The following is a 6,000-nucleotide window of genomic DNA, read 5'->3' on the forward strand; positions in this document are numbered from 1 at the left end:
AATTGGATTGGTTGAAGAGAATGTTGACAACCTCCATCGTTTGGGTGAAAGGCTTAAACAGCAACCATCGAACAACTCTTGGCCAGGCTGGCTAAATTCAACCCTCATTGCGTGGCTGACTCCCATTCTCACTCCTATATTAGTAATAGGACTTTTATTAATGATTGCTCTCTGCCTCCTCAGGTTCGCTTGAAAGCCGTGAGTGAAATTGCCAGAGTGACCTACAACCAGATGCTCCTACACCCCTACAGTTGCCTCCCCACCGAACCTACACCCAAGCCACTCCCTCCCTTCGAGGCCCCTAAACAAGCAGGAAGTAGCTAGACGAAATTCGACACCCTGTATCACCAAAAAGGCTGGAATGTTAGGTTGGTGGTGGAGACTTAGTAGCAACTTAGAGCAGCCCGCGTGGGAAAGGAACATCAATCAGGTGCCGACAGAAATGCCTGTCAATCAGCGAGATCTCCTGAACCACGCCTTTCAATCAGCAGGACCCCCTGGCCAATACTGGAGTTCAGCCAACTCCCCTGACCAACTCCAAGGGGACAAGGGACCCTAAAAACACATTTTCCTGTCCCAAACCCTTCCCTTCCTGCTATAAGCCCCATAAAAGTCCAGTCCGGTCAAGCTTCCACGCGGTTTCTCCTCAGATCCTTCCCCTGTCCACTCTGTGGGTCTGATTGAATTCCGCCCGGAGTGATATCTCAATAAAGCCTCCTTTGGCGGCCCTTTTAAATCTGCCTCCTTTGGTGGCTGCCTGCCTCGCCTGATCTGACAATAAATGCAGGGCTGGGCTGTAGCTCAGTGGTAAATGCTTGCCTCACATGTATGAGGCACTGGGTTCAATCCTCAGCACCACATAAAAACAAATAAAGATACTGTTGTGTTCATCTACAACTAAAATATATACATATAATGTATATAAAAAGAACATAAATGCATTTATTAGCAAGTAAAATTCATTACTAAAAAGTGAATTTAACTTCCTATGGCTTGAGTGTGTCCCCCAAGTTTTCATGTGTTGGAGGCTTAGTCTTTAGAGTGGTGATGCTGGAAGGGGCCCAGTAGCTAATGGGATAATATATCACAACCAAATGAAGTTCATTCAAGCAATACAAAGTTAGTTTAATATTTGCAAATCAAAGTAACTAGTCTAATTAGTAGAACAAATGAGATAAACATTCTCAATAGATATAGGAAATGATTTGATAAAATAATAATTTATGGATAAAAATTGAAGTTCATTCTTAAGTTTTATAGCAAAACAAAGGACCAAAAATAGTTGGGAAAACATGGAGGAAGAATAAAACGGAAAGAGTTATACTATCTAATTTAAGACTTGCTATAAAGCTGCCATAATTAAAACAGTGTGGTATTGGCATAAAATAGACCAATAGAACAAAATAGAGTCTAGAAAAAGACCCACAGATATATAATAAGTTAATATATCACAAAGGTGCAATGGATATCCATGATAAAAGGAGTGTATAGTCAACAAGAAAAATAAAAAGAACTTTTATTCTTTTATTTCACAACATACCCCCCAAATTAATTTGGATTATAAACATTAATATAAACATGGATGGATTATAAACATTAATATAAACACTAGAACCAGAAGGCTTCTCAAAGAAAACAATATTTTCACAGCACATTCTCAAAAGGCACTATTTAAAAAAAAACTGATAAGGGCTGGGGTTGTGGCTGAGTGGCAGAGCATTTGCCTACCATGTATGAGACACCGGGTTTAATCCTCAGCACCATATAAAAATAAATAAATAAAATAAAGGTATTGTGTCCATCTATAATTAACAAAATATTTTTTTAAAAAATGACAAATTGGGCTTCATCATAAGTAAAATTTATGCTTATTTAAATATTGTATTAAAATTAAAGAGGGCGGAAAAAATTTAAATCATTGCAAGGCACAGTGATGCATGCCTGTAATTCCGGCGATTCTGAAAGCTGAGGAGTATTGCATGTGTGAGGCCAGCCTGAGCAACTTATAAAATAAAAAGGGCTAGAAGTCTAGCTCAGTGGTGGAGCACTTGCCTTCCATATGTGAGACCCTGGGTTCTATCCCCAGTACCCACCCCCACAAACACACAAAATAGTAAGTGTTGACAAGGATGGATCATTATCTCTTATTTCTGGTTGGTTTTGGTGTGGCCAAGGCAGACCCTCTCTGCTGGAACTTGAGCCATGATGGATATAGAACAGCTGTACCTGGATTTGATTCTCAAATAATGAGAATAGTGGGGTTATAAATTTCCACAATTTTCTTCTTGTAATGTTAGCTTTTATGTTGCTGTAACCAAAATGCCTGACAAGAACAACGTAGGGAGGAAAAGTTTATTTGGGGCTCATGGTTTCAGAGGTTTCACTCCATAGACAGCTGACTCCATTGCTCGGGGCCCAAGATGAGGCAGTAACTTGTCGGGGGAAAGGACCCAGCAGAGGAAAACTGCTTACCTGTGGTGGGATCAGGAAACACAGAGAAAGGCTACATTAAGAACAACCTCTTCCAGGGCATGCCCCGAGTGACCTACCTCCTCCAGCCACATCCTACCTGCTTACAGTTACCAACAAACAGCCTGTCCATCAAAGTGGGATGGACTGGATTAGGTTACAGCTCTCATAATCTAATAATTTTACTTCTAAATATTCCTTGACGTTTTACTTACTGAGTTCATGGGAGAATGTCTACTGCATGGAAGCCTAAGCCCATGCTATTAAGCCCACAGGTGTACACTTGGGCCCTCTGAGCTAAACAGTGCAGAGTGCTCTGTCCAGTTAAACTGGGCTTTGGCTTCTGTCAGGCCATGTGCACTGAGCTGGAGTTGGATTCACAAGAGACACCCACCGTGCTAACACCCAAGATGCATTTGGCACTGGACTTTCTGAGCCTCTTCAGCTTCCTAACCTGTAGACAAAGCACAGAAAATGTTACAGAAGGCCATCTCGGTGTTTTATCCATTCTCAGAGCCTAGTGGCTAACTGGGAATGCCATTAAAAAAAAACTGAAAGGAAAAGAAATTCTGTTAACAAAGTTCATAAATTATAAGCACTAGGTGAGAGGAAAATGATGGCTACTTCCTAAACAAGCCAGTTAGTCAACACATAGCGCTCCGTTAGGTTACTCCAAATCAAAACCAATTGGCACACACAGAATTTTTCTTTTTTTCTTTTCTTTCTTTTTTTCTTTCTTTTTTTTCTTTTCTTTCTTTCTTTCTTTCTTTCTTTTTTTTTTTTGTGTGTGTGTGGTGCTGGGGATTGAACGCAGGGCCTTGCCCATGGGAGGCAAAGCACTTTACCAACTGAGCTGTATCCACAGCACAAAACACAGAATTTTCTTTACATCAAACTGTTCCATTGTTGTCTATACACAAAATTCAGTAAGATGGCCACAATTTGATCAAGGGTGTTAAGGGTTTTATTATTTAGTTTAAAAGTGACTATGTGTAAAGGCAGGTATAATGAGGATTTGCTACCTGCAAGGTAAGTTTGCAGACAGTATAGGGTAAGTTATCTATAGTCTGCACTTCATTAATGCTCTTCTGATTAGCACTAACAGAGAATCTTTCCCTGCCAGATCTAGTTCCTTATGCCTATTATGTGTATTGTAAGAACTAAAATTGTAAGGCTGATTTTACATTTTTGAGCCTCTGAGCTTCAAAGGCCCTTAAAAGCCTATTCGGGAATTCCCCTGTCCCTGGGCCCCACTACACCACTGGGCATTGGGCTTTCCTTACTGAATGGACCAACTGTATCTATCTGGTCCTCAACCTAAAGGGCTTCACCTGCCTTTTGTATGAAAAAGCCAATCACATCCTCTCAGTGGAACTGGAAGAATTCTTATGCTATTGCTATTACAAAGCCTGCCTCCCTCAGACCCTGCCTCTGCCCTCTGAGTCAAACACACACATAACTTTGGGCTGTGCACCACTAATAAACTTCTGTTGATTATCTGGCCAGTGTCAGATGCCGTGTGTTCAGTTATCTTGTACTATTCCTCCCTCAAGGACAGCATGAATAGCAGGTGGTCAAAATACTGTTTGCTACAAAATAATTACTCATTAGAGAAGTCATAGAATTATCTTCAAATGATGTTGTGGCTTTCCATTTCCAGGGGAAAAAAAAGTTTCCATTCATCAGTTTTTGCAAAATAATTCATCCATTACACAACAGAAAATTTCTCTGTATGTCAATACACTCTGACTATGTGGTAGTAATTTCACAGTTTTATATATTTTAGAAATCAGTATACCATGTAGAATGTTGATATAGTATAGTTGATTATATATATCCACAGGGTTCAAAAAACTTCTGTAAAGGTTTTATATTATTGTAGGCTTGACAAACCTGTTGTGACTGACTTCTTTTTTCTCCAAACTCAAATGTTGAAGTTCTAACTCCAGTGGCATTACAAATTGAAAATAGGGCCTACCTTGTAAGGTAGTTAAGGTTAAATAAGGACAGAGAAAGATGTGGACCTACTCTGATTGAACTGGCTACCATTATAAAAAGAGGAAGAGATACAAGGGGTGTGTTCACTCAAAGGAAAGGCCACAGGAGGACACAGAGAGAAGACAGCCATCTTCAAGCCAAGGAGAGAGGCCTCAGGAAAACAATTCTGTCAGCACTTTGATCTTGAATTTACAGCCTCTAGAACTGTGAAAAACTAAACTTAGTGGTTTAAGCTACCCAGACTATTGTATTTTGTTATAAAGTCCTAGCCATAGTTTGGTGACTGCTCAGCTATGGTACTTAAAGCTATGTCTTTATAAAATGGGGGACCAGATTTGAAATGTGATTCTCTCTCTTTATCTGTAAATAATTTACATTATTTAACACATTATTTATATAATATTTCTAGAAACTCAAATTGAAATATAAAAGAATTAATTTTTATTTAAAAATTTATGTTTTAAAAAATATATTACTTATAAGTTTCCCCCCTCAGTGTTTTTTTTTAACTTTTGGCAAGTGATAATATTATATTATTTCTATTAAGAAACATAGATAATATTATCCATTATAAAACATGACCTATTGCTTTCATAGTTTCCTTCATGAGCATACTGAAAATGAAATATTTCCCACAATTTTATTTATAGGATTTCTCTTTTTTATTAATTTGTTGATATTGAAGAACACCTGTGTTTCTGTTGACATATTTTCATATTTTCCATATACTTATTCAATAACTCTCCAATCTGAATTGCTTTGTGTTTGGCTTATTATTAAATCTTCTTTCTCTTATGAATCCTTTGGGGTTGAGCAAGGTATACATTTATAGTAAAGGCCTTTCCCCATTTCCTACATTGAAAGGGTTTTTTTTTCAGTGTGCATCCTGTGGTGTTGAATCAGATATGCACTCTGACCAAAGGCTTTCCCACACTGATTACACTTGTAGGGTTTTTCTTCAGTATGAATTATCTGATATTGATTGAGGCATGTTCTTCTGCTGAATGATTTGTTACATATTTTGCATTTATAGGGCTTTTTTCCCATATAAATTCCCTGATATTGAGTAAGGTGTGTATTCCATCAAAAAAGCTTTCCCACATTCATTACATTGAAACGGCTTTTCTCCAGTATGCATTCTTGAATGTTGAATAAGGGATGATTGATGACTATAGCTTTGCCATTCTCAGTACCTTCATATGGCTTCTCTCTAGTATGTGTTCTCAGATATAAAGACACCTGAATCTTCTGGGTAAGAGTTTTCTCACATTCTTTACATTGAAAGCATTTTTCTCCAGTGTGAATCCTCTTATGTTGCATTAGGGATGAAAGTACCACATTTGGTACTTTCATAAAGTTTCTTTCCAAAATGTGTTCTTAGATGTAGACTTGAGTTGAATGCTTTGAACAAATGCTTTGCCACATTGATTACACTCATAGGGTTTTTTCCCCATTATGAATTTTCTGATGCAGAGAAAGATGTGAACTTTGGCTGAAGGCTTTCCCACAAAGATGATGTTCATAAGGTTTCTC

Source organism: Marmota marmota, unplaced genomic scaffold (genome assembly GCF_001458135.2).
Source record: "Marmota marmota marmota unplaced genomic scaffold, marMar, whole genome shotgun sequence".
In the NCBI taxonomy this organism is placed as follows: Eukaryota; Metazoa; Chordata; class Mammalia; order Rodentia; family Sciuridae; genus Marmota; species Marmota marmota.